The following is a 26,509-nucleotide window of genomic DNA, read 5'->3' as shown; positions in this document are numbered from 1 at the left end:
GAAAAAAAATATATAATGTATTCAAGAAATAACATTGGGTTTTATAAGAGTACCTGTTTATTAAAACATATTAATACTTGTTTAGTGATTGAGTATCTTATTGTGTTTAAGATTACTGTACATATAAAGAAGAATTTATAGCAGGGAACAAAATTTCATCATCAGCAGTAGATTATTTATGTATTTTTTGCTATTGACGTTGGTGTTGTGGCTTAGTGGTTAAAGCGCCTGTCTCGTAAACAGGAAATCCTGAGTTCAAATCTCAGTAGCACCTAACTGTTTTCTCCATGCTTTAGGAATATTTTTCATCAAACAAATATTGAATACATTTTAAGAATTAAACGTCTGGTTCTATGAACTTTAGAATAAGTTATCATAAAATGAAATAAAATACTTGGTATTGTGACGATTTTTATAGGAATGCATTGACTGAAATATCGAAAAGTAAATGACAAAGAACAAGATAGAGACGTATGATCACTCTATTGTTGAGTTCAACTAATCCACTCTTCGGCAAGGTATAATTTAAAATTCTATGAATAGGGTAAACTTCAAATTAGAGAGGTGTTTTTGAATAAGTGAAGCGTCTTCATCTAAAGTGTTTGAGTAGAGAAGTCTGTGAACTTATAAAAGAATATGAAAGTGAAAAAGCAATATTCTCTTGAACCCATAAAGAAAAGTCTTTCAAAGTTAAGACTCAAGGGGGTGCTGTGGCTTAGCTGGTTAGAGCGCCTGTCTAGTAAACAGGAGATCCTGAGTTCAACTCTCAGCAGCGCCTTGCTTTTCTCTTTATTATATAACAAATCAATTTTATTAGGTACTATTCTGATACAATTAAAATATAAACGTCTGATTCATCTTACTGTTGAACAGATCATCTTCAACCTCATAAAATCCAAAGTATTTTCAAGAATATAGAGTGAATACTGTTATTGCAAAATAAAGAAAGACATATCTATGAGAAAGACATAGATGACATTACTACCTCGATTTGAGCTATATTAATGCCTTCATTAAAAAAAAATGTAATGTATTCAAGAAATAACATTGGGTTTTATAAGAGTACCTGTTTATTAAAACATATTAATACTTGTTTAGTGATTGAGTATCTTATTGTGTTTAAGATTACAGTACATATAAAGGAGAATTTATAGCAGGAAACAAAATTTCATCATCAGCAGTAGATTATTTATGTATTTTTTGCTATTGACGTTGGTGCTGTGGCTTAGTGGGTAAAGCGCCTGTCTCGTAAACAGGAAATCCTGAGGTCAAATCTCAGTAGCACCTAACTTTTTTCTCCATGCTTTAGGAATATTTTTCATCAAACAAGTATTGAATACATTTTAAGAATTAAACGTCTGGTTCTATGAACTTTAGAATAAGTTATCATAAAATGAAATAAAATACTTGGTATTGTGAAGATTTTTATAGGAATGCATTGACTGAAATATCGAAAAGTAAATGACAAAGAACAAGATAGAGACGTATGATCACTCTATTGTTGAGTTCAACTAATCCACTCTTCGGCAAGGTATATTTTAAAATTCTATGAATAGGGTAAACTTCAAATTAGAGAGGTGTTTTTGAATAAGTGAAGTGTCTTCATCTAAAGTGTTTGAGTAGAGAAGTCTGTGAACTTATAAAAGAATATGAAAGTGAAAAAGCAATATTCTCTGGAACACCATAAAGAAAAGTCTTTCAAAGTAAAGACTCAAGGGGGTGCTGCGGCTGAGCTGGTTAAAGCGCCTGTCTAGTAAAAAGGAGATCCTGAGTTCAACTCTCAGCAGTGCCTTGCTTTTCTCTTTGTTATATAACAAATCAATGTCATTAGGTCCTATTCTGATACAATTAAAATATAAAAGTCTGATTCATCTTACTGTTGAACAGATCATCTTAAACCTCATAAAAACCAAAGTATTTTCAAGATTATAGAGTGAATACTGTTGTTGCAAAATAAAAAAAGACATATCTATGAGAAAGACGTATATGACATTACTACCTCGATTTGAGCTATATTAATGCCTTCATGAAAAAAAAATATAATGTATTCAAGAAATAACATTGGGTTTTATAAGAGTACCTGTTTATTGAAACATATTAATACTTGTTTAGTGATTGAGTATCTTATTGTGTTTAAGATTACAGTACATATAAAGAAGAATTTATAGCAGGGAACAAAATTTCATCATCAGCAGTAGATTATTTATGTATTTTTTGCTATTGATGTTGGTGCTGTGGCTTAGTGATTAAAGCGCCTGTCTCGTAAACAGGAAATCCTGAGTTCAAATCTCAGTAGCACCTAACTGTTTTCTCCATGCTTTAGGAATATTTTTCATCAAACAAGTATTGAATACATTTTAAGAATTAAACGTCTGGTTCTATGAACTTTAGAATAAGTTATCATAAAATGAAATAAAATACTTGGTATTGTGAAGATTTTTATAGGAATGCATTGACTGAAATATCGAAAAGTAAATGACAAAGAACAAGATAAAGCCGTATGATCACTCTATTGTTGAGTTCAACTAATCCACTCTTCGGCAAGGTATATTTCAAAATTCTATGAATAGGGTAAACTTCAAATTAGAGAGGTGTTTTTGAATAAGTGAAGCTTCTTCATCTAAAGTGTTTGAGTATAGAAGTCTGTGAACTTATAAAAGAATATGAAAGTGAAAAAGCAATATTCTCTTGAACACCATAAAGAAAAGTCTTTCAAGGTAAAGACTCAAGGGGGTGCTGTGGCTTAGCTGGTTAAAGCGCCTGTCTAGTAAACAGGAGATCCTGAGTTCAACTCTCAGCAGCGCCTTGCTTTTCTCTTTGTTATATAACAAATCAATTTCATTAGGTCCTATTCTGATACAATTAAAATATAAAAGTCTGATTCAGCTTACTGTTGAACAGATCATCTTAAACCTCATAAAAGCCAAAGTATTTTCAAGATTATAGAGTGAATACTGTTATTGAAAAATAAAAAAAGACATATCTATGAGAAAGACGTAGATGACATTACTACCTCGATTTGAGCTATATTAATGCCTTCATTAAAAAAAAAATGTAATGTATTCAAGAAATAACATTGGGTTTTATAAGAGTACCTGTTTATTAAAACATATTAATACTTGTTTAGTGATTGAGTATCTTATTGTGTTTAAGATTACAGTACATATAAAGAAGAATTTATAGCAGGAAACTAAATTTCTTCATCAGCAGTAGATTATTTGTGTATTTTTTGCTATTGAGGTTGGTGCTGTGGCTTAGTTGTTAAAGCGCCTGTCTCGTAAACAGGAAATCTTGAGTTCAAATCTCAGTGGCACCTAACTGTTTTCTCCATGCTTTAGGAATATTTTTCATCAAACAAGTATTGAATACATTTTAAGAATTAAACGTCTGGTTCTATGAACTTTAGAATAAGTTATCATAAAATGAAATAAAATACTTGGTATTGTGAAGATTTTTATAGGAATGCATTGACTGAAATATCGAAAAGTAAATGACAAAGAACAAGATAGAGACGTATGATCACTCTATTGTTGAGTTCAACTAATCCACTCTTCGGCAAGGTATATTTTAAAATTCTATGAATAGGGTAAACTTCAAATTAGAGAGGTGTTTTTGAATAAGTGAAGTGTCTTCATCTAAAGTGTTTGAGTAGAGAAGTCTGTAAACTTATAAAAGAATATGAAAGTGAAAAAGCAATATTCTCTGGAACACCATAAAGAAAAGTCTTTCAAAGTAAAGACTCAAGGGGGTGCTGCGGCTGAGCTGGTTAAAGCGCCTGTCTAGTAAAAAGGAGATCCTGAGTTCAACTCTCAGCAGTGCCTTGCTTTTCTCTTTGTTATATAACAAATCAATTTCATTAGGTCCTATTCTGATACAATTAAAATATAAAAGTCTGATTCATCTTACTGTTGAACAGATCATCTTAAACCTCATAAAAACCAAAGTATTTTCAAGATTATAGAGTGAATACTGTTGTTGCAAAATAAAAAAAGACATATCTATGAGAAAGACGTATATGACATTACTACCTCGATTTGAGCTATATTAATGCCTTCATGAAAAAAAAATATAATGTATTCAAGAAATAACATTGGGTTTTATAAGAGTACTTGTTTATTGAAACATATTAATACTTGTTTAGTGATTGAGTATCTTATTGTGTTTAAGATTACAGTACATATAAAGAAGAATTTATAGCAGGGAACAAAATTTCATCATCAGCAGTAGATTATTTATGTATTTTTTGCTATTGATGTTGGTGCTGTGGCTTAGTGATTAAAGCGCCTGTCTCGTAAACAGGAAATCCTGAGTTCAAATCTCAGTAGCACCTAACTGTTTTCTCCATGCTTTAGGAATATTTTTCATCAAACAAGTATTGAATACATTTTAAGAATTAAACGTCTGGTTCTATGAACTTTAGAATAAGTTATCATAAAATGAAATAAAATACTTGGTATTGTGAAGATTTTTATAGGAATGCATTGACTGAAATATCGAAAAGTAAATGACAAAGAACAAGATAGAGACGTATGATCACTCTATTGTTGAGTTCAACTAATCCACTCTTCGGCAAGGTATATTTTAAAATTCTATGAATAGGGTAAACTTCAAATTAGAGAGGTGTTTTTGAATAAGTGAAGCGTCTTCATCTAAAGTGTTTGAGTAGAGAAGTCTGTGAACTTATAAAAGAATATGAAAGTGAAAAAGCAATATTCTCTTGAACACCATAAAGAAAAGTCTTTCAAAGTAAAGACTAAAGGCGGTGCTGTAGCTTAGCTGGTTAAAGTGCCTGTCTAGTAAACAGGAGATCCTGAGTTCAACTCTCAGCAGCGCCTTGCTTTTCTCTTTGTTATATAACAAATCAATTTCATTAGGTACTATTCTGATACAATTAAAATATAAAAGTCTGATTCATCTTACTGTTGAACAGAACATCTTAAACCTCATAAAAACCAAAGTATTTTCAAGATTATAGAGTGAATACTGTTGTTGCAAAATAAAAAAAGACATATCTATGAGAAAGACGTATATGACATTACTACCTCGATTTGAGCTATATTAATGCCTTCATAAAAAATAAATATAATGTATTCAAGAAATAACATTGGGATTTATAAGAGTACCTGTTTATTAAAACATATTAATACTTGTTTAGTGATTGAGTATCTTATTGTGTTTAAGATTACAGTACATATAAAGAAGAATTTATAGCAGGGAACAAAATTTCATCATCAGCAGTAGATTATTTATGTATTTTTTGCTATTGACGTTGGTGCTGTGGCTTAGTGGTTAAAGCGCCTGTCTCGTTAACAGGAAATCCTGAGTTCAAATCTCAGTAGCACCTAACTGTTTTCTCCATGCTTTAGGAATATTTTTCATCAAACAAGTATTGAATACATTTTAAGAATTAAACGTCTGGTTCTATGAACTTTAGAATAAGTTATCATAAAATGAAATAAAATACTTGGTATTGTGAAGATTTTTATAGGAATGCATTGACTGAAATATCGAAAAGTAAATGACAAAGAACAAGATAGAGCCGTATGATCACTCTATTGTTGAGTTCAACTAATCCACTCTTCGGCAAGGTATATTTTAAAATTCTATGAATAGGGTAAACTTCAAATTAGAGAGGTGTTTTTGAATAAGTGAAGCGTCTTCATCTAAAGTGTTTGAGTAGAGAAGTCTGTGAACTTATAAAAGAATATGAAAGTGAAAAAGCAATATTCTCTTGAACACCATAAAGAAAAGTCTTTCAAAGTAAAGACTCAAGGGGGTGCTGTGGCTTAGCTGGTTAAAGCGCCTGTCTAGTAAACAGGAGATCCTGAGTTCAACTCTCAGCAGCGCCTTGCTTTTCTCTTTGTTATGTAACAAATCAATTTCATTAGGTCCTATTCTGATACAATTAAAATATAAAAGTCTGATTCATCTTACTGTTGAACAGATCATCTTAAACCTCATAAAAACCAAAGTATTTTCAAGATTATAGAGTGAATAATGTTGTTGCAAAATAAAAAAAGACATATCTATGAGAAAGACGTATATGACATTACTACCTCTATTTGAGCTATATTAATGCTTTCATGAAAAAAAAATTATAAAGTATTCAAGAAATACCCTTGGGTTTTATAAGAGTACCTGTTTATTAAAACATATTAATACTTGTTTAGTGATTGAGTATCTTATTGTGTTTAAGATTACAGTACATATAAAGAAATATTTATAGCAGGGAACAAAATTTCATCATCAGCAGTAGATTATTTATTTATTTTTTGCTGTTGACGTTGGTGCTGTGGCTTAGTGGTTAAAGCGCCTGTCTCGTAAACAGGATATCCTGAGTTCAAATCTCAGTAGCACCTAACTGTTTTCTCCATGCTTTAGGAATATTTTTCATCAAACAAGTATTGAATACATTTTAAGAATTAAACATCTGGTTCTATGAACTTTAGAATAAGTTATCATAAAATGAAATAAAATACTTGGTATTGTGAAGATTTTTATAGGAATGCATTGACTGAAATATCGAAAAGTAAATGACAAAGAACAAGATAGAGCCGTATGATCACTCTATTGTTGAGTTCAACTAATCCACTCTTCGGCAAGGTATATTTTAAAATTCTATGAATAGGGAAAACTTCAAATTAAAGAGGTGTTTTTGAATACGTGAAGCGTCTTCATCTAAACTGTTTGAGTAGAGAAGTCTGTGAACTTACAAAAGAATATGAAAGTGAAAAAGCAATATTCTCTTGAACACCATAAAGAAAAGTCTTTCAAAGTTAAGACTCAAGGGCGTGCTGTGGCTTAGCTGGTTAAAGCGCCTGTCTAGTAAACAGGAGATCCTGAGTTCAACTCTCAGCAGCGCCTTGCTTTTCTCTTTATTATATAACAAATCAATTTCATTAGGTACTATTCTGATACAATTAAAATATAAAAGTCTGATTCATCTTACTGTTGAACAGATCATCTTCAACCTCATAAAAGCCAAAGTATTTTCAAGATTATAGAGTGAATACTGTTATTGCAAAATAAAATAAGACATATCTATGAGAACGACATAGATGACATTACTACCTCGATTTGAACTATATTAATGCCTTCATGAAAAAAAATGTAATGTATTCAAGAAATAACATTGGGTTTTATAAGAGTACCAGTTTATTAAAACATATTAATACTTGTTTAGTGATTGAGTATCTTTTTGTGTTTAAGATTACAGTACATATAAAGAAGAATTTATAGCAGGAAACAAAATTTCATCATCAACAATAGATTATTTATGTATTTTTTGTTATTGACGTTGGTGGTGTGGCTTAGTGGTTAAAGCGCCTGTCTCATAAACAGGAAATGCTGAGTTCAAATCTCAGCAGCACCTAACTGTATTCTCCATGCTTTAGGAATATTTTTCATCAAACAAATGTTGAATACAATTTAAGAATAAACGTCTGGTTCTATGAACTTCAGAATAAGTTATCATAAAATGAAATAAAATACTTGGCATTGTGAAGATTTTTATAGGAATGCATTGACTGAAATATCGAAAAGTAAATGACAAAGAACAAGATAGAGCCGTATGATCACTCTATTGTTGAGTTCAACTAATCCACTCTTCGGCAAGGTATATTTTAAAATTCTATGAATAGGGTAAACTTCAAATTAGAGAGGTGTTTTTGAATAAGTGAAGCTTCTTCATCTAAAGTGTTTGAGTAGAGAGGTCTGTGAACTTATAAAAGAATATGAAAGTGAAAAAGCAATATTCTCTTGAACACCATAAAGAAAAGTCTTTCAAAGTAAAGACTCAAGGAGGTGCTGTGGCTTAGCTGGTTAAAGCGCCTGTCTAGTAAACAGGAGATCCTGAGTTCAACTCTCAGCAGCGCCTTGCTTTTCTCTTTGTTATATAACAAATTAATTTCATTAGGTCCTATTCTGATACAATTAAAATATAAAAGTCTGATTCATCTTACTGTTGAACAGATCATCTTAAACCTCATAAAAACCAAAGTATTTTCAAGATTATAGAGTGAATACTGTTGTTGCAAAATAAAAAAAGACATATCTATGAGAAAGACGTATATGACATTACTACCTCGATTTGAGCTATATTAATGCCTTCATGAAAAAAAAAATATAATGTATTCAAGAAATAACATTGGGTTTTATAAGAGTACCTGTTTATTGAAACATATTAATACTTGTTTAGTGATTGAGTATCTTATTGTGTTTAAGATTACAGTACATATAAAGAAGAATTTATAGCAGGAAACAAAATTTCATCATCAGCAGTAGATTATTTATGTATTTTTAGCTATTGACGTTGGTGCTGTGGCTTAGTGGTTAAAGCGCCTGTCTCGTTAACAAGAAATCCTGAGTTCAAATCTCAGTAGCACCTAACTGTTTTCTCCATGCTTTATGAATATTTTTCATCAAACAAATGTTGAATACAATTTAAGAATAAACGTCTGGTTCTATGAACTTTAGAATAAGTTATCATGAAATGAAATAAAATACTTGGCATTGTGAAGATTTTTATAGGAATGCATTGACTGAAATATCAAAAAGTAAATGACAAAGAACAAGATAGAGCCGTATGATCACTCTATTGTTGAGTTCAACTAATCCACTCTTCGGCAAGGTATATTTTAAAATTCTATGAATAGGGAAAACTTCAAATTAAAGAGGTGTTTTTGAATACGTGAAGCGTCTTCATCTAAACTGTTTGAGTAGAGAAGTCTGTGAACTTACAAAAGAATATGAAAGTGAAAAAGCAATATTCTCTTGAACACCATAAAGAAAAGTCTTTCAAAGTTAAGACTCAAGGGCGTGCTGTGGCTTAGCTGGTTAAAGCGCCTGTCTAGTTAACAAGAAATCCTGAGTTCAAATCTCAGTAGCACCTAACTGTTTTCTCCATGCTTTAGGAATATTTTTCATCAAACAAGTATTGAATACATTTTAAGAATTAAACATCTGGTTCTATGAACTTTAGAATAAGTTATCATAAAATGAAATAAAATACTTGGTATTGTGAAGATTTTTATAGGAATGCATTGACTGAAATATCGAAAAGTAAATGACAAAGAACAAGATAGAGCCGTATGATCACTCTATTGTTGAGTTCAACTAATCCACTCTTCGGCAAGGTATATTTTAAAATTCTATGAATAGGGAAAACTTCAAATTAAAGAGGTGTTTTTGAATACGTGAAGCGTCTTCATCTAAACTGTTTGAGTAGAGAAGTCTGTGAACTTACAAAAGAATATGAAAGTGAAAAAGCAATATTCTCTTGAACACCATAAAGAAAAGTCTTTCAAAGTTAAGACTCAAGGGCGTGCTGTGGCTTAGCTGGTTAAAGCGCCTGTCTAGTAAACAGGAGATCCTGAGTTCAACTCTCAGCAGCGCCTTGCTTTTCTCTTTATTATATAACAAATCAATTTCATTAGGTACTATTCTGATACAATTAAAATATAAAAGTCTGATTCATCTTACTGTTGAACAGATCATCTTCAACCTCATAAAAGCCAAAGTATTTTCAAGATTATAGAGTGAATACTGTTATTGCAAAATAAAATAAGACATATCTATGAGAACGACATAGATGACATTACTACCTCGATTTGAACTATATTAATGCCTTCATGAAAAAAAATGTAATGTATTCAAGAAATAACATTGGGTTTTATAAGAGTACCAGTTTATTAAAACATATTAATACTTGTTTAGTGATTGAGTATCTTTTTGTGTTTAAGATTACAGTACATATAAAGAAGAATTTATAGCAGGAAACAAAATTTCATCATCAACAATAGATTATTTATGTATTTTTTGTTATTGACGTTGGTGGTGTGGCTTAGTGGTTAAAGCGCCTGTCTCATAAACAGGAAATGCTGAGTTCAAATCTCAGCAGCACCTAACTGTATTCTCCATGCTTTAGGAATATTTTTCATCAAACAAATGTTGAATACAATTTAAGAATAAACGTCTGGTTCTATGAACTTCAGAATAAGTTATCATAAAATGAAATAAAATACTTGGCATTGTGAAGATTTTTATAGGAATGCATTGACTGAAATATCGAAAAGTAAATGACAAAGAACAAGATAGAGCCTTATGATCACTCTATTGTTGAGTTCAACTAATCCACTCTTCGGCAAGGTATATTTTAAAATTCTATGAATAGGGTAAACTTCAAATTAGAGAGGTGTTTTTGAATAAGTGAAGCTTCTTCATCTAAAGTGTTTGAGTAGAGAGGTCTGTGAACTTATAAAAGAATATGAAAGTGAAAAAGCAATATTCTCTTGAACACCATAAAGAAAAGTCTTTCAAAGTAAAGACTCAAGGAGGTGCTGTGGCTTAGCTGGTTAAAGCGCCTGTCTAGTAAACAGGAGATCCTGAGTTCAACTCTCAGCAGCGCCTTGCTTTTCTCTTTGTTATATAACAAATTAATTTCATTAGGTCCTATTCTGATACAATTAAAATATAAAAGTCTGATTCATCTTACTGTTGAACAGATCATCTTAAACCTCATAAAAACCAAAGTATTTTCAAGATTATAGAGTGAATACTGTTGTTGCAAAATAAAAAAAGACATATCTATGAGAAAGACGTATATGACATTACTACCTCGATTTGAGCTATATTAATGCCTTCATGAAAAAAAAAATATAATGTATTCAAGAAATAACATTGGGTTTTATAAGAGTACCTGTTTATTGAAACATATTAATACTTGTTTAGTGATTGAGTATCTTATTGTGTTTAAGATTACAGTACATATAAAGAAGAATTTATAGCAGGAAACAAAATTTCATCATCAGCAGTAGATTATTTATGTATTTTTAGCTATTGACGTTGGTGCTGTGGCTTAGTGGTTAAAGCGCCTGTCTCGTTAACAAGAAATCCTGAGTTCAAATCTCAGTAGCACCTAACTGTTTTCTCCATGCTTTATGAATATTTTTCATCAAACAAATGTTGAATACAATTTAAGAATAAACGTCTGGTTCTATGAACTTTAGAATAAGTTATCATGAAATGAAATAAAATACTTGGCATTGTGAAGATTTTTATAGGAATGCATTGACTGAAATATCAAAAAGTAAATGACAAAGAACAAGATAGAGCCGTATGATCACTCTATTGTTGAGTTCAACTAATCCACTCTTCGGCAAGGTATATTTTAAAATTCTATGAATAGGGTAAACTTCAAATTAGAGAGGTGTTTTTGAATAAGTGAAGCTTCTTCATCTAAAGTGTTTGAGTAGAGAAGTCCGTGAACGTATAAAAGAATATGAAAGTGAAAAAGCAATATTCTCTTGAACACCATAAAGAAAAGTCTTTCAAAGTGAAGACTCAAGGGGGTGCTGTGGCTTAGCTGGTTAAAGCGCCTGTCTAGTAAACAGGAGACCCTGAGTTCAACTCTCAGCAGCGCCTTGCTTTTCTCTTTGTTATATAACAAATTAATTTCATTAGGTCCTATTCTGATACAATTAAAATATAAAAGTCTGATTCATCTTACTGTTGAACAGATCATCTTAAACCTCATAAAAACCAAAGTATTTTCAAGATTATAGAGTGAATACTGTTGTTGCAAAATAAAAAAAGACATATCTATGAGAAAGACGTATATGACATTACTACCTCGATTTGAGCTATATTAATGCCTTCATGAAAAAAAAAATATAATGTATTCAAGAAATAACATTGGGTTTTGTAAGAGTACCTGTTTATTGAAACATATTAATACTTGTTTAGTGATTGAGTATCTTATTGTGTTTAAGATTACAGTACATATAAAGAAGAATTTATAGCAGGAAACAAAATTTCATCATCAGCAGTAGATTATTTATGTATTTTTTACTATTGACGTTGGTGCTGTGGCTTAGTGGTTAAAGCGCCTGTCTCGTAAACAGGAAATCCTGAGTTCAAATCTCAGTAACACCTAACTGTTTTCTCCATGCTTTAGGAATATTTTTCATCAAACAAGTGTTAAATACATTTTAAGAATTAAACGTCTGGTTCTATGAAAATTAGAAAAAGTTATCATAAAATGAAATAAAATACTTGGTATTGTGAAGATTTTTATAGGAATGCATTGACTGAAATATCGAAAAGTAAATGACAAAGAACAAGATAGAGCCGTATGATCACTCTATTTTCTGAGTTCAACTAATCCACTCTTCGGCAAGGTATATTTTAAAATTCTATGAATAGGGTGAACTTCAAATTAGAGAGGTGTTTTTGAATAAGTGAAACGTCTTCATCTAAAGTGTTTGAGTAGAGAAGTCTGTGAACTTATAAAAGAATATGAAAGTGAAAAAGCAATATTCTCTTGAACACCATAAAGAAAAGTCTTTCAAAGTAAAGACCCAAGGGGGTGCTGTGGCTTAGCTGGTTAAAGCGCCTGTCTAGTAAACCGGAGATCCTGAGTTCAACTCTCAGCAGCGCCTTGCATTTCTCTTTGTTATATAACAAATCAATTTCATTAGGTCCTATTCTGATACAATTAAAATATAAAAGTCTGATTCATCTTACTGTTGAACAGATCATCTTAAACCTCATAAAAACCAAAGTATTTTCAAAATTATAGAGTGAATACTGTTGTTGCAAAATAAAAAAAGAGTTATCTATGAGAAAGACGTATATGACATTACTACCTCTATTTGAGCTATATTAATGCCTTCATGAAAAAAAAAATATAATGTATTCAAGAAATAACATTGGGTTTTATAAGAGTACCTGTTTATTAAAACATATTAATACTTGTTTAGTGATTGAGTATCTTATTGTGTTTAAGATTACAGTACATATAAAGAAGAATTTATAGCAGGGAACAAAATTTCATCATCAGCAGTAGATTTTTTATGTATTTTTTGCTATTGACTTTGGTGCTGTGGCTTAGTGGTTAAAGCGCCTGTCTCGTAAACAGGAAATCCTGAGTTCAAATCTCAGTAGCACCTAACTGTTTTCTCCATGCTTTAGGAATATTTTTCATCAAACAAGTATTGAATACATTTTAAGAATTAAACGTCTGGTTCTATGAACTTTAGAATAAGTTATCATAAAATGAAATAAAATTCTTGGTATTGTGAAGATTTTTATAGGAATGCATTGACTGAAATATCGAAAAGTAAATGACAAAGAACAAGATAGAGCCGTATGATCACTCTATTGTTGAGTTCAACTAATCCACTCTTCGGCAAGGTATATTTTAAAATTCTATGAATAGGGTAAACTTCAAATTAGAGAGGTGTTTTTGAATAAGTGAAGCGTCTTCATCTAAAGTGTTTGAGTAGAGAAGTCTGTGAACTTATAAAAGAATATGAAAGTGAAAAAGCAATATTCTCTTGAACTCCATAAAGAAAAGTCTTTCAAAGTAAAGACTAAAGGGGGTGCTGTGGCTTAGCTGGTTAAAGCGCCTGTCTAGTAAACAGGAGATCCTGAGTTCAACTCTCAGCAGCGCCTTGCTTTTCTCTTTGTTATATAACAAATCAATTTCATTAGGTCCTATTCTGATACAATTAAAATATAAAAGTCTGATTCATCTTACTGTTGAACAGATCATCTTAAACCTCATAAAAACCAAAGTATTTTCATGATTATAGAGTGAATACTGTTGTTGCAAAATAAAAAAGACATATCTATGAGAAAGACGTATATGACATTACTACCTCGATTTGAGCTATATTAATGCCTTCATAAAAAAAAATATAATGTATTCAAGAAATAACATTGGGATTTATAAGAGTACCTGTTTATTAAAACATATTAATACTTGTTTAGTGATTGAGTATCTTATTGTGTTTAAGATTACAGTACATATAAAGAAGAATTTATAGCAGGGAACAAAATTTCATCATCAGCAGTAGATTATTTATGTATTTTTTGCTATTGACTTTGGTGCTGTGGCTTAGTGGTTAAAGCGCCTGTCTCGTTAACAGGAAATCCTGAGTTCAAATCTCAGTAGCACCTAACTGTTTTCTCCATGCTTTAGGAATATTTTTCATCAAACAAGTATTGAATACATTTTAAGAATTAAACGTCTGGTTCTATGAACTTTAGAATAAGTTATCATAAAATGAAATAAAATACTTGGTATTGTGAAGATTTTTATAGGAATGCATTGACTGAAATATCGAAAAGTAAATGACAAAGAACAAGATAGAGACGTATGATCACTCTATTGTTGAGTTCAACTAATCCACTCTTCGGCAAGGTATATTTTAAAATTCTATGAATAGGGTAAACTTCAAATTAGAGAGGTGTTTTTGAATAAGTGAAGCGTCTTCATCTAAAGTGTTTGAGTAGAGAAGTCTGTGAACTTATAAAAGAATATGAAAGTGAAAAAGCAATATTCTCTTGAACACCATAAAGAAAAGTCTTTCAAAGTAAAGACTAAAGGGGGTGCTGTGGCTTAGCTGGTTAGAGCGCCTGTCTAGTAAACAGGAGATCCTGAGTTCAACTCTCAGCAGCGCCTTGCTTTTCTCTTTATTATATAACAAATCAATTTCATTAGGTACTATTCTGATACAATTAAAATATAAAAGTCTGATTCATCTTACTGTTGAACAGATCATCTTAAACCTCATAAAAACCAAAGTATTTTCAAGATTATAGAGTGAATACTGTTGTTGCAAAATAAAAAAAGACATATCTATGAGAAAGACGTATATGACATTACTACCTCGATTTGAGCTATATTAATGCCTTCATAAAAAATTAAATATAATGTATTCAAGAAATAACATTGGGATTTATAAGAGTACCTGTTTATTAAAACATATTAATACTTGTTTAGTGATTGAGTATCTTATTGTGTTTAAGATTACAGTACATATAAAGAAGAATTTATAGCAGGGAACAAAATTTCATCATCAGCAGTAGATTATTTATGTATTTTTTGCTATTGACGTTGGTGCTGTGGCTTAGTGGTTAAAGCGCTTGTCTCGTTAACAGGAAATCCTGAGTTCAAATCTCAGTAGCACCTAACTGTTTTCTCCATGCTTTAGGAATATTTTTCATCAAACAAGTATTGAATACATTTTAAGAATTAAACGTCTGGTTCTATGAACTTTAGAATAAGTTATCATAAAATGAAATAAAATACTTGGTATTGTGAAGATTTTTATAGGAATGCATTGACTGAAATATCGAAAAGTAAATGACAAAGAACAAGATAGAGCCGTATGATCACTCTATTGTTGAGTTCAACTAATCCACTCTTCGGCAAGGTATATTTTAAAATTCTATGAATAGGGTAAACTTCAAATTAGAGAGGTGTTTTTGAATAAGTGAAGCGTCTTCATCTAAAGTGTTTGAGTATAGAAGTCTGTGAACTTATAAAAGAATATGAAAGTGAAAAAGCAATATTCTCTTGAACACCATAAAGAAAAGTCTTTCAAAGTAAAGAGTCAAGGGGGTGCTGTGGCTTAGCTGGTTAAAGCGCCTGTCTAGTAAACAGGAGATCCTGAGTTCAACTCTCAGCAGCGCCTTGCTTTTCTCTTTGTTATATAACAAATCAATTTCATTAGGTCCTATTCTGATACAATTAAAATATAAAAGTCTGATTCATCTTACTGTTGAACAGATCATCTTAAACCTCATAAAAACCAAAGTATTTTCAAGATTATAGAGTGAATACTGTTGTTGCAAAATAAAAAAAGTAATATCTATGAGAAAGACGTATATGACATTACTACCTCGATTTGAGCTATATTAATGCTTTCATGAAAAAAAAATTATAAAGTATTCAAGAAATACCCTTGGGTTTTATAAGAGTACCTGTTTATTAAAACATATTAATACTTGTTTAGTGATTGAGTATCTTATTGTGTTTAAGATTACAGTACATATAAAGAAAAATGTATAGCAGGGAACAAAATTTCATCATCAGCAGTAGATTATTTATGTATTTTTTGCTGTTGACGTTGGTGCTGTGGCTTAGTGGTTAAAGCGCCTGTCTCGTAAACAGGATATCCTGAGTTCAAATCTCAGTAGCACCTAACTGTTTTCTCCATGCTTTAGGAATATTTTTCATCAAACAAGTATTGAATACATTTTAAGAATTAAACGTCTGGTTCTATGAACTTTAGAATAAGTTATCATAAAATGAAATAAAATACTTGGTATTGTGAAGATTTTTATAGGAATGCATTGACTGAAATATCGAAAAGTAAATGACAAAGAACAAGATAGAGCCGTATGATCACTCTATTGTTGAGTTCAACTAATCCACTCTTCGGCAAGGTATATTTTAAAATTCTATGAATAGGGTAAACTTCAAATTAGAGAGGTGTTTTTGAATAAGTGAAGCGTCTTCATCTAAAGTGTTTGAGTAGAGAAGTCTGTGAACTTATAAAAGAATATGAAAGTGAAAAAGCAATATTCTCTTGAACACCATAAAGAAAAGTCTTTCAAAGTAAAGACTCAAGGGGGTGCTGTGGCTTAGCTGGTTAAAGCGCCTGTCTAGTAAACAGGAGATCCTGAGTTCAACTCTCAGCAGCGCCTTGCTTTTCTCTTTGTTATGTAACAAATCAATTTCATTAGGTCCTATTCTGATACAATTAAAATATAAAAGTCTGATTCATCTTACTGTTGAACAGATCATCTTAAACCTCATAAAAACCAAAGTATTTTCAAGATTATAGAGTGAATAATGTTGTTGCAAAATAAAAAAAGACATATCTATGAGAAAGACGTATATGACATTACTACCTCTATTTGAGCTATATTAATGCTTTCATGAAAAAAAATTATAAAGTATTCAAGAAATACCCTTGGGTTTTATAAGAGTACCTGTTTATTAAAACATATTAATACTTGTTTAGTGATTGAGTATCTTATTGTGTTTAAGATTACAGTACATATAAAGAAAAATTTATAGCAGGGAACAAAATTTCATCATCAGCAGTAGATTATTTATGTATTTTTTGCTGTTGACGTTGGTGCTGTGGCTTAGTGGTTAAAGCGCCTGTCTCGTAAACAGGATATCCTGAGTTCAAATCTCAGTAGCACCTAACTGTTTTCTCCATGCTTTAGGAATATTTTTCATCAAACAAGTATTGAATACATTTTAAGAATTAAACATCTGGTTCTATGAACTTTAGAATAAGTTATCATAAAATGAAATAAAATACTTGGTATTGTGAAGATTTTTATAGGAATGCATTGACTGAAATATCGAAAAGTAAATGACAAAGAACAAGATAGAGCCGTATGATCACTCTATTGTTGAGTTCAACTAATCCACTCTTCGGCAAGGTATATTTTAAAATTCTATGAATAGGGAAAACTTCAAATTAAAGAGGTGTTTTTGAATAAGTGAAGCGTCTTCATCTAAACTGTTTGAGTAGAGAAGTCTGTGAACTTACAAAAGAATATGAAAGTGAAAAAGCAATATTCTCTTGAACACCATAAAGAAAAGTCTTTCAAAGTTAAGACTCAAGGGCGTGCTGTGGCTTAGCTGGTTAAAGCGCCTGTCTAGTAAACAGGAGATCCTGAGTTCAACTCTCAGCAGCGCCTTGCTTTTCTCTTTATTATATAACAAATCAATTTCATTAGGTACTATTCTGATACAATTAAAATATAAAAGTCTGATTCATCTTACTGTTGAACAGATCATCTTCAACCTCATAAAAGCCAAAGTATTTTCAAGATTATAGAGTGAATACTGTTATTGCAAAATAAAATAAGACATATCTATGAGAACGACATAGATGACATTACTACCTCGATTTGAACTATATTAATGCCTTCATGAAAAAAAAATGTAATGTATTCAAGAAATAACATTGGGTTTTATAAGAGTAACAGTTTATTAAAACATATTAATACTTGTTTAGTGATTGAGTATCTTTTTGTGTTTAAGATTACAGTACATATAAAGAAGAATTTATAGCAGGAAACAAAATTTCATCATCAACAATAGATTATTTATGTATTTTTTGTTATTGACGTTGGTGGTGTGGCTTAGTGGTTAAAGCGCCTGTCTCATAAACAGGAAATGCTGAGTTCAAATCTCAGCAGCACCTAACTGTATTCTCCATGCTTTAGGAATATTTTTCATCAAACAAATGTTGAATACAATTTAAGAATAAACGTCTGGTTCTATGAACTTCAGAATAAGTTATCATAAAATGAAATAAAATACTTGGCATTGTGAAGATTTTTATAGGAATGCATTGACTGAAATATCGAAAAGTAAATGACAAAGAACAAGATAGAGACGTATGATCACTCTATTGTTGAGTTCAACTAATCCACTCTTCGGCAAGGTATATTTTAAAATTCTATGAATAGGGTAAACTTCAAATTAGAGAGGTGTTTTTGAATAAGTGAAGCGTCTTCATCTAAAGTGTTTGAGTAGAGAAGTCTGTGAACTTATAAAAGAATATGAAAGTGAAAAAGCAATATTCTCTTGAACACCATAAAGAAAAGTCTTTCAAAGTAAAGACTCAAGGGGGTGCTGTGGCTTAGCTGGTTAAAGCGCCTGTCTAGTAAACAGGAGATCCTGAGTTCAACTCTCAGCAGCGCCTTGCTTTTCTCTTTGTTATGTAACAAATCAATTTCATTAGGTCCTATTCTGATACAATGAAAATATAAAAGTCTGATTCATCTTACTGTTGAACAGATCATCTTAAACCTCATAAAAACCAAAGTATTTTCAAGATTATAGAGTGAATAATGTTGTTGCAAAATAAAAAAAGACATATCTATGAGAAAGACGTATATGACATTACTACCTCTATTTGAGCTATATTAATGCTTTCATGAAAAAAAAATTATAAAGTATTCAAGAAATACCCTTGGGTTTTATAAGAGTACCTGTTTATTAAAACATATTAATACTTGTTTAGTGATTGAGTATCTTATTGTGTTTAAGATTACAGTACATATAAAGAAAAATTTATAGCAGGGAACAAAATTTCATCATCAGCAGTAGATTATTTATGTATTTTTTGCTGTTGACGTTGGTGCTGTGGCTTAGTGGTTAAAGCGCCTGTCTCGTAAACAGGATATCCTGAGTTCAAATCTCAGTAGCACCTAACTGTTTTCTCCATGCTTTAGGAATATTTTTCATCAAACAAGTATTGAATACATTTTAAGAATTAAACATCTGGTTCTATGAACTTTAGAATAAGTTATCATAAAATGAAATAAAATACTTGGTATTGTGAAGATTTTTATAGGAATGCATTGACTGAAATATCGAAAAGTAAATGACAAAGAACAAGATAGAGCCGTATGATCACTCTATTGTTGAGTTCAACTAATCCACTCTTCGGCAAGGTATATTTTAAAATTCTATGAATAGGGAAAACTTCAAATTAAAGAGGTGTTTTTGAATAAGTGAAGCGTCTTCATCTAAACTGTTTGAGTAGAGAAGTCTGTGAACTTACAAAAGAATATGAAAGTGAAAAAGCAATATTCTCTTGAACACCATAAAGAAAAGTCTTTCAAAGTTAAGACTCAAGGGCGTGCTGTGGCTTAGCTGGTTAAAGCGCCTGTCTAGTAAACAGGAGATCCTGAGTTCAACTCTCAGCAGCGCCTTGCTTTTCTCTTTATTATATAACAAATCAATTTCATTAGGTACTATTCTGATACAATTAAAATATAAACGTCTGATTCATCTTACTGTTGAACAGATCATCTTCAACCTCATAAAAGCCAAAGTATTTTCAAGATTATAGAGTGAATACTGTTATTGCAAAATAAAATAAGACATATCTATGAGAACGACATAGATGACATTACTACCTCGATTTGAACTATATTAATGCCTTCATGAAAAAAAAATGTAATGTATTCAAGAAATAACATTGGGTTTTATAAGAGTACCAGTTTTTTAAAACATATTAATACTTGTTTAGTGATTGAGTATCTTTTTGTGTTTAAGATTACAGTACATATAAAGAAGAATTTATAGCAGGAAACAAAATTTCATCATCAGCAGTAGATTATTTATGTATTTTTAGCTATTGACGTTGGTGCTGTGGCTTAGTGGTTAAAGCGCCTGTCTCGTTAACAAGAAATCCTGAGTTCAAATCTCAGTAGCACCTAACTGTTTTCTCCATGCTTTATGAATATTTTTCATCAAACAAATGTTGAATACAATTTAAGAATAAACGTCTGGTTCTATGAACTTTAGAATAAGTTATCATAAAATGAAATAAAATACTTGGCATTGTGAAGATTTTTATAGGAATGCATTGACTGAAATATCGAAAAGTAAATGACAAAGAACAAGATAGAGCCGTATGATCACTCTATTGTTGAGTTCAACTAATCCACTCTTCGGCAAGGTATATTTTAAAATTCTATGAATAGGGTAAACTTCAAATTAGAGAGGTGTTTTTGAATAAGTGAAGCTTCTTCATCTAAAGTGTTTGAGTAGAGAAGTCTGTGAACGTATAAAAGAATATGAAAGTGAAAAAGCAATATTCTCTTGAACACCATAAAGAAAAGTCTTTCAAAGTGAAGACTCAAGGGGGTGCTGTGGCTTAGCTGGTTAAAGCGCCTGTCTAGTAAACAGGAGACCCTGAGTTCAACTCTCAGCAGCGCCTTGCTTTTCTCTTTGTTATATAACAAATTAATTTCATTAGGTCCTATTCTGATACAATTAAAATATAAAAGTCTGATTCATCTTACTGTTGAACAGATCATCTTAAACCTCATAAAAACCAAACTATTTTCAAGATTATAGAGTGAATACTGTTGTTGCAAAATAAAAAAAGACTTATCTATGAGAAAGACGTATATGACATTACTACCTCGATTTGAGCTATATTAATGCCTTCATGAAAAAAAAAATATAATGTATTCAAGAAATAACATTGGGTTTTGTAAGAGTACCTGTTTATTGAAACATATTAATACTTGTTTAGTGATTGAGTATCTTATTGTGTTTAAGATTACAGTACATATAAAGAAGAATTTATAGCAGGAAACAAAATTTCATCATCAGCAGTAGATTATTTATGTATTTTTTACTATTGACGTTGGTGCTGTGGCTTAGTGGTTAAAGCGCCTGTCTCGTAAACAGGAAATCCTGAGTTCAAATCTCAGTAACACCTAACTGTTTTCTCCATGCTTTAGGAATATTTTTCATCAAACAAGTGTTAAATACATTTTAAGAATTAAACGTCTGGTTCTATGAAAATTAGAAAAAGTTATCATAAAATGAAATAAAATACTTGGTATTGTGAAGATTTTATAGGAATGCATTGACTGAAATATCGAAAAGTAAATGACAAAGAACAAGATAGAGCCGTATGATCACTCTATTTTCTGAGTTCAACTAATCCACTCTTCGGCAAGGTATATTTTAAAATTCTATGAATAGGGTGAACTTCAAATTAGAGAGGTGTTTTTGAATAAGTGAAACGTCTTCATCTAAAACAGGGGTGCCCAAACCTGTCCTGGCGGGCCGTATCCATGCCAGATTTTTGGGATATCCCCATCTGGTGATCACGGTTCGATCCCCGGCGCCGGCGGCAGATCAGAGTGCCCAGGACGGGGTCCATGTGACCCGGGCAGTCCTATCCCCTGGGTGTACGTGGTTGTCCGACATGTCGGTCGTATTTGCTTTTACGTACCGGATCGGAATCGGCCCCCATAAAATCGTACGTAAAGTATATAGCAAATCAACCTGAAATCTGCTGGGTCAGAAAGGGCTCGATTCCGATCCGTGTCGGAAGGTTAGGAGTCCGTACGAATTTGTCGGGACGGCATGGCAGAGTGCCCGGGATGGGCTCCATGGCTCTTGGGCAGTCGTCCCCCGGGCGTCCGGGGCTCCATCCAGGCCGACGGCATGGCAGAGTGCCCGGGACGGGCTCCATGCGTCCCGGGCATTCGTCCCCCGGGCGTCCGGGGCTCCATCCAGGCCGGCGGCAAGGCAGTGTGCCCGGGTCGGGCTCCATGCGTCCCGGGCATTCGTCCCCCGGGCGCCTGAAACTGCTGGGTCAGAGAGGGCTCGATTCCGATCCGTGTCGTAAGGTTAGGAGTCCGTACGAATTTGTCAGGACGGCATGGCAGAGTGCCCGGGACGGGCTCCATGCGTCCCGGGCATTCGTCCCCCGGGCGTCCGGGGCTACATCCAGGCTGACGGTATGGCAGAGTGCCCGGGTCGGGCTCCATGGTTTTCACGGTGGTCCTCCCCTGGGTGTCAGGGGGCTCCTGGCCGACGGCATGGAAAAGTACCCAGGACGGGCTCCATGCGTCCCGGGCATTTGTCCCCCGGGCGTCCGGGGCTCCATCCAGGCCGACGGCATGGCAGAGTGCCCGGGTCGGGCTCCATGGTTTCCAGGGTGGTCCTCCCCAGGGTGTCGGGGCTTCGAAAGTGCCCAGGACGGGCTCCATGCGTCCCGGGCATTTGTCCCCCGGGCGTCCGGGGCTCCATCCAGGCCGACGGCATGGCAGAGTGCCCGGGTCGGGCTCCATGGCTTTCACGGTGGTCCTCCCCTGGGTGTCTGGGGGCTCCAGGCCGAAGGCATGGAAAAGTGCCCAGGACGGGCTCCATGCGTCCCGGGCACGGGCACGGGGACGGGGACAGGGTCGGGAGAGTCCAGGCGGCTTCACTTCCGTGTCCAGCCATCTGATCGCCCAGATTCCCTCGGCCATCTGCTCGCCCGGATCCCCTCGGGCATCTGGTCGCCCGCAACGCTTTCCTGAGGGGCGACCAGATGGCCGAACTTCCCTGGAAGTCCCGATGAGGTGCCATTCGCCGCCCGGATCCCAGCGAGGGCTCCAGGAGGTTGGGTACATTCGCGCCTTGGGTCCCCTCTGTCACCTCGCGTGCACAGATTACAAGAAAAGGGGGTCATTTTCCTCCGGATTACTAGGGAGAAGGGTACGCCCGGACACCCCTCCGAGGCTGGTGGTTCTCTGCCATGGGGACCAGATGGGCTATGCCTGGGCAACACCTCCCTAGGCCACCCGGTGCTTCCTTCCTCCAGGCCAACTGCATGTCAAATTGCCCAGGACGGGCTCCATGGCTCCTGGGCAGTCGTCCCCCGGGCGTCCGGGGCTCCTTCCAGGCTGACGGCATTGAAAAGTGCCCAGGACGGGCTCCATGCGTCCCGGGCATTCGTCCCCCGGGCGTCCGGGGCTCCATCCAGGCCGACGGCATGGCAGAGTGCCCGGGTCGGGCTCCATGGCTTTCACGGTGGTCCTCCCCTGGGTGTCTGGGGGCTCCAGGCCGAAGGCATTGAAAAGTGCCCAGGACGGGCTCCATGCGTCCCGGGCATTCGTCCCCCCGGGCGTCCGGGGCACCCATCTCCATGAGGCCAACGGCATAGGCAAAGTACCCAGGACGGGCTCCATGGGTCCCGGGCAGACCACCCCCCGGGCGTCCGGGGGACCCACCTCCAGGCCGACGGAATGTCAAAGTACCCAGGACGGGCTCCATGGGTCCCGGGCAGCTTCCCCCGGGGCGTCCGGGGCACCCACCTCCAGGCCGACGGCATGTCAAAGTACCCAGGACGGGCTCCACGGGTCCCGGGCATTCCTCCCCCAGGTCGTCCGGGCCCTAGAGCTCCGGTGGTCCAACCTGCGCCTGAGGCCCAGCCGGGGTCCAAGAGCCCTGCCTTGCGTGGGCTGGCAGTCAGGAACCCTACCGCGAAGGCTTGGGGTGGATGGGGAGCTGGGAGTCCTTTCGATCCGGGCCATCTGGTCGCCCGCGATGCTTTCCAATGGGGCGACCAGATGGCCGGGCTTCCCTGGAAGTCCCGATGAGGTGCCATTCGCCTCCCGGATCCCAGCTAGGGCTCCATGAGCTCGGGTTCTTTTACGCCTTGGGTCCCCTCTGTCACCTCGCGTGCACGGATTGCAAGAAAGGGGGGTAATTTCCCTCCGGATTACTAGGGGCAGGGTATGCCCGGACACCCCTCCAGGTTTTGTGGTTCTCTGCCATGGGGACCAGATGGGATATGCCTGGGCAACACCTCCCTAGGCCACCCGGAGCTTCCTTCCTCCAGGCCAACTGCATGTCAAATTGCCCAGGACGGGCTCCATGGCTCTTGGGCAGTCGTCCCCCGGGCGTCCGGTGCTCCATCCAGGCCGACGGCATGGCAGAGTGCCCGGGACAGGCTCCATGCGTCCCGGGCCTTCGTCCCCCCGGGCGTCCGGGGCTCCATCCAGGCTGACGGCATGGCAGAGTGCCCGGGACGGGCTCCACGGGCCCCGGGCGTCCGGGGCTCCCTTCCCCGGGCCAGCGGCATGTCAGAGTGCCCAGGACGGGCTCCACGGGCCCCGGTCATCCGGGGCACCCTTCCCCGGGCCAGCGGCATGTCAGAGTGCCCAGGACCAGTTCCACGGGTCCCGGGCAGTCCTCCCCCGGGCGTCCGGGGGGGGCTCCCTTCTCCAGGCCAAAGCATTTCAGAGTGCCCAGGACGGGCTCCACGGGTTCCGGGCGTCCAGGTCTCCCTTCCCCGGGCCAACGGCTTGTCAGAGTGCCCAGGACGGGCTCCACGGGCCCCGGGCGTCCGGGGCACCCTTCCCCGGGCCAGCGGCATGTCAGAGTGCCCAGGACGAGTTCCACGGGTCCCGGGCAGTCCTCCCCCTGGGTGTCCGGGGCTCCCTTCCCCGGGCCAAAGCATTTCAGAGTGCCCAGGACGGGCTCCACGGGTCCCGGACGTCCGGGGCTCCCTTCCCCGGGCCAACGGCATACAGGAGTGCCCAGGACGGGCTCCACGGGTCCCGGACGTCCGGGGCTCCCTTCCCCGGGCCAACGGCATACAGGAGTGCCCAGGACGGGCTCCACAGGTCCCGGTCGTCTGGGGCTCCCTTCCCCGGGCCAACGGCTTGTCAGAGTGCCAAGGACGGGCTCCACGGGTCCCGGTCGTCTGGGGTCCCTCCCCCCCGGGCCAACAGCAGGTCAGAGTGCCCAGGACGGGCTCCATGGGTCCCGGGCAGCCCGCCCCCCGGGCGTTCGGGGCACCCATCTCCAGGAGGCCAACGGCGTTGCAAAGTACCCGGGAAGGGCTCCACGGGTACCGGGCAGTCCTCCCCCGGGCGTCCGGGGCTCCCTTCTCCAGGCCAACGACATGGTTCAATGCCCAGGACGGGCTCCATGTGTCCCGGACAGACCTCCCCCGGGCGTCCGGGGCACCCATCTCCAGGCCAACGGCATGGCTCAATGCCCAGGACGGGCTCCATGGGTCCGGGGAGGCGTCCCATGCGCCTCCGGGCTTGGGAGCCCCGGCTGGGTCCAGGGGCCCGGGCGGGCCCCCGGGTCGGGTGCTCCGGCCCTGGTCCCTGTCTCCCAGCCTACCGCACTGCCAAGGGCCTAGGAATGGGTTCCGTTGTTCCCGGGGAGCCTACCCTTGCTTGGCTGGGTTCAGGAGCAGTGGCTTGGGCCCCTGAGGGCCCGGGGAGGGCGGCCTCCCCACCCCGGGCTCTGTCCTTGGTCCTGCTGCGTGGCAGGGTGCCCGGGACGGGGTCCGGAGGGACCGGGGAGGCGTCCCATGCACCTCCGGGCTTGGGAGCCCCGGCTGGGTCCAGGGGCCCGGGCGGGCCCCGGGTCGGGTGCTCCGGCCCTGGTCCCTGTCTCCCAGCCTACCGCACTGCCAAGGGCCTAGGAATGGGTTCCGTTGTTCCCGGGGAGCCTCCCCTTGCTTGGCTGGGTTCAGGAGCAGTGGCTAGGGCCCCTGAGGGCCCGGGGAGGGCGGCCTCCCCACCCCGGGCTCTGTCCTTGGTCCTGCTGCGTGGCAGGGTGCCCGGGACGGGGTCCGGAGGGACCGGGGAGGCGTCCCATGCACCTCCGGGCTTGGGAGCCCCGGCTGGGTCCAGGGGCCCGGGCGGGCCCCGGGTCGGGTGCTCCGGCCCTGGGCCCTGTCTCCCAGCCTACCGCACTGCCAAGGGCCTAGGAATGGGTTCCGTTGTTCCCGGGGAGCCTCCCCTTGCTTGGCTGGGTTCAGGAGCAGTGGCTAGGGCCCCTGAGGGCCCGGGGAGGGCGGCCTCCCCACCCCGGGCTCTGTCCTTGGTCCTGCTGCGTGGCAGGGTGCCCGGGACGGGGTCCGGAGGGACCGGGGAGGCGTCCCATGCACCTCCGGGCTTGGGAGCCCCGGCTGGGTCCAGGGGCCCGGGCGGGCCCCGGGTCGGGTGCTCCGGCCCTGGGCCCTGTCTCCCAGCCTGCCGCACTGCCAAGGGCCCGGGAAGGGGTTCCGATGTGCCCGGGGAGCCTCCCCTTGCTTGGCTGTGTTCAGGAGCAGTGGCTAGGGCCCCTGAGGGCCCGGGGAGGGCGGCCTCCCCACCCCGGGCTCTGTCCTTGGTCCTGCTGCGTGGCAGGGTGCCCGGGACGGGGTCCGGAGGGACCGGGGAGGCGTCCCATGCACCTCCGGGCTTGGGAGCCCCGGCTGGGTCCAGGGGCCCGGGCGGGCCCCGGGTCGGGTGCTCCGGCCCTGGGCCCTGTCTCCCAGCCTGCCGCACTGCCAAGGGCCCGGGAAGGGGTTCCGATGTGCCCGGGGAGCCTCCCCTTGCTTGGCTGGGTTCAGGAGCAGTGGCTAGGGCCCCTGAGGGCCCGGGG

General features: G+C 38.4%; 38 non-coding genes across 38 annotated transcripts; all 38 read left to right on the top strand.

Moving 5' to 3' along the window:
- The first annotated feature begins 201 nt into the window (after positions 1–201).
- Positions 202–274, top strand: TRNAT-CGU (transfer RNA threonine (anticodon CGU)). Its single transcript has one exon. It is a non-coding gene; the product is annotated as a tRNA-Thr (tRNA).
- Positions 275–704: 430 nt separating this feature from the next.
- On the top strand, positions 705–778 carry TRNAT-AGU (transfer RNA threonine (anticodon AGU)). The gene has a single exon. It is a non-coding gene; the product is annotated as a tRNA-Thr (tRNA).
- Positions 779–1,214: 436 nt separating this feature from the next.
- On the top strand, positions 1,215–1,287 carry TRNAT-CGU (transfer RNA threonine (anticodon CGU)). The gene has a single exon. It is a non-coding gene; the product is annotated as a tRNA-Thr (tRNA).
- A 941-nt stretch (positions 1,288–2,228) lies between these two features.
- TRNAT-CGU (transfer RNA threonine (anticodon CGU)) lies at positions 2,229–2,301 on the top strand. Its single transcript has one exon. It is a non-coding gene; the product is annotated as a tRNA-Thr (tRNA).
- Positions 2,302–2,732: 431 nt separating this feature from the next.
- TRNAT-AGU (transfer RNA threonine (anticodon AGU)) lies at positions 2,733–2,806 on the top strand. Its single transcript has one exon. It is a non-coding gene; the product is annotated as a tRNA-Thr (tRNA).
- A 1,451-nt stretch (positions 2,807–4,257) lies between these two features.
- Positions 4,258–4,330, top strand: TRNAT-CGU (transfer RNA threonine (anticodon CGU)). Its single transcript has one exon. It is a non-coding gene; the product is annotated as a tRNA-Thr (tRNA).
- Positions 4,331–4,761: 431 nt separating this feature from the next.
- Positions 4,762–4,835, top strand: TRNAT-AGU (transfer RNA threonine (anticodon AGU)). Its single transcript has one exon. It is a non-coding gene; the product is annotated as a tRNA-Thr (tRNA).
- A 436-nt stretch (positions 4,836–5,271) lies between these two features.
- TRNAT-CGU (transfer RNA threonine (anticodon CGU)) lies at positions 5,272–5,344 on the top strand. The gene has a single exon. It is a non-coding gene; the product is annotated as a tRNA-Thr (tRNA).
- Positions 5,345–5,775: 431 nt separating this feature from the next.
- On the top strand, positions 5,776–5,849 carry TRNAT-AGU (transfer RNA threonine (anticodon AGU)). Its single transcript has one exon. It is a non-coding gene; the product is annotated as a tRNA-Thr (tRNA).
- A 437-nt stretch (positions 5,850–6,286) lies between these two features.
- Positions 6,287–6,359, top strand: TRNAT-CGU (transfer RNA threonine (anticodon CGU)). The gene has a single exon. It is a non-coding gene; the product is annotated as a tRNA-Thr (tRNA).
- A 429-nt stretch (positions 6,360–6,788) lies between these two features.
- TRNAT-AGU (transfer RNA threonine (anticodon AGU)) lies at positions 6,789–6,864 on the top strand. Its single transcript has one exon. It is a non-coding gene; the product is annotated as a tRNA-Thr (tRNA).
- A 435-nt stretch (positions 6,865–7,299) lies between these two features.
- TRNAM-CAU (transfer RNA methionine (anticodon CAU)) lies at positions 7,300–7,372 on the top strand. The gene has a single exon. It is a non-coding gene; the product is annotated as a tRNA-Met (tRNA).
- A 430-nt stretch (positions 7,373–7,802) lies between these two features.
- Positions 7,803–7,876, top strand: TRNAT-AGU (transfer RNA threonine (anticodon AGU)). Its single transcript has one exon. It is a non-coding gene; the product is annotated as a tRNA-Thr (tRNA).
- Positions 7,877–8,313: 437 nt separating this feature from the next.
- Positions 8,314–8,386, top strand: TRNAT-CGU (transfer RNA threonine (anticodon CGU)). The gene has a single exon. It is a non-coding gene; the product is annotated as a tRNA-Thr (tRNA).
- Positions 8,387–9,319: 933 nt separating this feature from the next.
- On the top strand, positions 9,320–9,395 carry TRNAT-AGU (transfer RNA threonine (anticodon AGU)). Its single transcript has one exon. It is a non-coding gene; the product is annotated as a tRNA-Thr (tRNA).
- A 435-nt stretch (positions 9,396–9,830) lies between these two features.
- Positions 9,831–9,903, top strand: TRNAM-CAU (transfer RNA methionine (anticodon CAU)). Its single transcript has one exon. It is a non-coding gene; the product is annotated as a tRNA-Met (tRNA).
- A 430-nt stretch (positions 9,904–10,333) lies between these two features.
- Positions 10,334–10,407, top strand: TRNAT-AGU (transfer RNA threonine (anticodon AGU)). The gene has a single exon. It is a non-coding gene; the product is annotated as a tRNA-Thr (tRNA).
- Positions 10,408–10,844: 437 nt separating this feature from the next.
- TRNAT-CGU (transfer RNA threonine (anticodon CGU)) lies at positions 10,845–10,917 on the top strand. Its single transcript has one exon. It is a non-coding gene; the product is annotated as a tRNA-Thr (tRNA).
- Positions 10,918–11,347: 430 nt separating this feature from the next.
- TRNAT-AGU (transfer RNA threonine (anticodon AGU)) lies at positions 11,348–11,421 on the top strand. The gene has a single exon. It is a non-coding gene; the product is annotated as a tRNA-Thr (tRNA).
- Positions 11,422–11,858: 437 nt separating this feature from the next.
- TRNAT-CGU (transfer RNA threonine (anticodon CGU)) lies at positions 11,859–11,931 on the top strand. Its single transcript has one exon. It is a non-coding gene; the product is annotated as a tRNA-Thr (tRNA).
- A 432-nt stretch (positions 11,932–12,363) lies between these two features.
- Positions 12,364–12,437, top strand: TRNAT-AGU (transfer RNA threonine (anticodon AGU)). The gene has a single exon. It is a non-coding gene; the product is annotated as a tRNA-Thr (tRNA).
- Positions 12,438–12,874: 437 nt separating this feature from the next.
- Positions 12,875–12,947, top strand: TRNAT-CGU (transfer RNA threonine (anticodon CGU)). The gene has a single exon. It is a non-coding gene; the product is annotated as a tRNA-Thr (tRNA).
- Positions 12,948–13,378: 431 nt separating this feature from the next.
- On the top strand, positions 13,379–13,452 carry TRNAT-AGU (transfer RNA threonine (anticodon AGU)). Its single transcript has one exon. It is a non-coding gene; the product is annotated as a tRNA-Thr (tRNA).
- A 434-nt stretch (positions 13,453–13,886) lies between these two features.
- Positions 13,887–13,959, top strand: TRNAT-CGU (transfer RNA threonine (anticodon CGU)). The gene has a single exon. It is a non-coding gene; the product is annotated as a tRNA-Thr (tRNA).
- A 431-nt stretch (positions 13,960–14,390) lies between these two features.
- Positions 14,391–14,464, top strand: TRNAT-AGU (transfer RNA threonine (anticodon AGU)). The gene has a single exon. It is a non-coding gene; the product is annotated as a tRNA-Thr (tRNA).
- Positions 14,465–14,901: 437 nt separating this feature from the next.
- Positions 14,902–14,974, top strand: TRNAT-CGU (transfer RNA threonine (anticodon CGU)). The gene has a single exon. It is a non-coding gene; the product is annotated as a tRNA-Thr (tRNA).
- A 431-nt stretch (positions 14,975–15,405) lies between these two features.
- On the top strand, positions 15,406–15,479 carry TRNAT-AGU (transfer RNA threonine (anticodon AGU)). Its single transcript has one exon. It is a non-coding gene; the product is annotated as a tRNA-Thr (tRNA).
- A 437-nt stretch (positions 15,480–15,916) lies between these two features.
- On the top strand, positions 15,917–15,989 carry TRNAT-CGU (transfer RNA threonine (anticodon CGU)). Its single transcript has one exon. It is a non-coding gene; the product is annotated as a tRNA-Thr (tRNA).
- A 431-nt stretch (positions 15,990–16,420) lies between these two features.
- TRNAT-AGU (transfer RNA threonine (anticodon AGU)) lies at positions 16,421–16,494 on the top strand. Its single transcript has one exon. It is a non-coding gene; the product is annotated as a tRNA-Thr (tRNA).
- A 436-nt stretch (positions 16,495–16,930) lies between these two features.
- TRNAT-CGU (transfer RNA threonine (anticodon CGU)) lies at positions 16,931–17,003 on the top strand. The gene has a single exon. It is a non-coding gene; the product is annotated as a tRNA-Thr (tRNA).
- A 429-nt stretch (positions 17,004–17,432) lies between these two features.
- TRNAT-AGU (transfer RNA threonine (anticodon AGU)) lies at positions 17,433–17,508 on the top strand. The gene has a single exon. It is a non-coding gene; the product is annotated as a tRNA-Thr (tRNA).
- A 436-nt stretch (positions 17,509–17,944) lies between these two features.
- On the top strand, positions 17,945–18,017 carry TRNAM-CAU (transfer RNA methionine (anticodon CAU)). The gene has a single exon. It is a non-coding gene; the product is annotated as a tRNA-Met (tRNA).
- A 430-nt stretch (positions 18,018–18,447) lies between these two features.
- Positions 18,448–18,521, top strand: TRNAT-AGU (transfer RNA threonine (anticodon AGU)). The gene has a single exon. It is a non-coding gene; the product is annotated as a tRNA-Thr (tRNA).
- Positions 18,522–18,958: 437 nt separating this feature from the next.
- TRNAT-CGU (transfer RNA threonine (anticodon CGU)) lies at positions 18,959–19,031 on the top strand. Its single transcript has one exon. It is a non-coding gene; the product is annotated as a tRNA-Thr (tRNA).
- A 429-nt stretch (positions 19,032–19,460) lies between these two features.
- TRNAT-AGU (transfer RNA threonine (anticodon AGU)) lies at positions 19,461–19,536 on the top strand. The gene has a single exon. It is a non-coding gene; the product is annotated as a tRNA-Thr (tRNA).
- Positions 19,537–19,972: 436 nt separating this feature from the next.
- Positions 19,973–20,045, top strand: TRNAT-CGU (transfer RNA threonine (anticodon CGU)). The gene has a single exon. It is a non-coding gene; the product is annotated as a tRNA-Thr (tRNA).
- Positions 20,046–20,475: 430 nt separating this feature from the next.
- TRNAT-AGU (transfer RNA threonine (anticodon AGU)) lies at positions 20,476–20,549 on the top strand. The gene has a single exon. It is a non-coding gene; the product is annotated as a tRNA-Thr (tRNA).
- Positions 20,550–20,986: 437 nt separating this feature from the next.
- On the top strand, positions 20,987–21,059 carry TRNAT-CGU (transfer RNA threonine (anticodon CGU)). The gene has a single exon. It is a non-coding gene; the product is annotated as a tRNA-Thr (tRNA).
- Positions 21,060–26,509: the final 5,450 nt, after the last annotated feature.

Source organism: Lissotriton helveticus, chromosome 12, assembly GCF_964261635.1.
Source record: "Lissotriton helveticus chromosome 12, aLisHel1.1, whole genome shotgun sequence".
Classification (NCBI taxonomy): Eukaryota; Metazoa; Chordata; class Amphibia; order Caudata; family Salamandridae; genus Lissotriton; species Lissotriton helveticus.
This window is presented reverse-complemented; position numbering and strand designations above follow the sequence as displayed.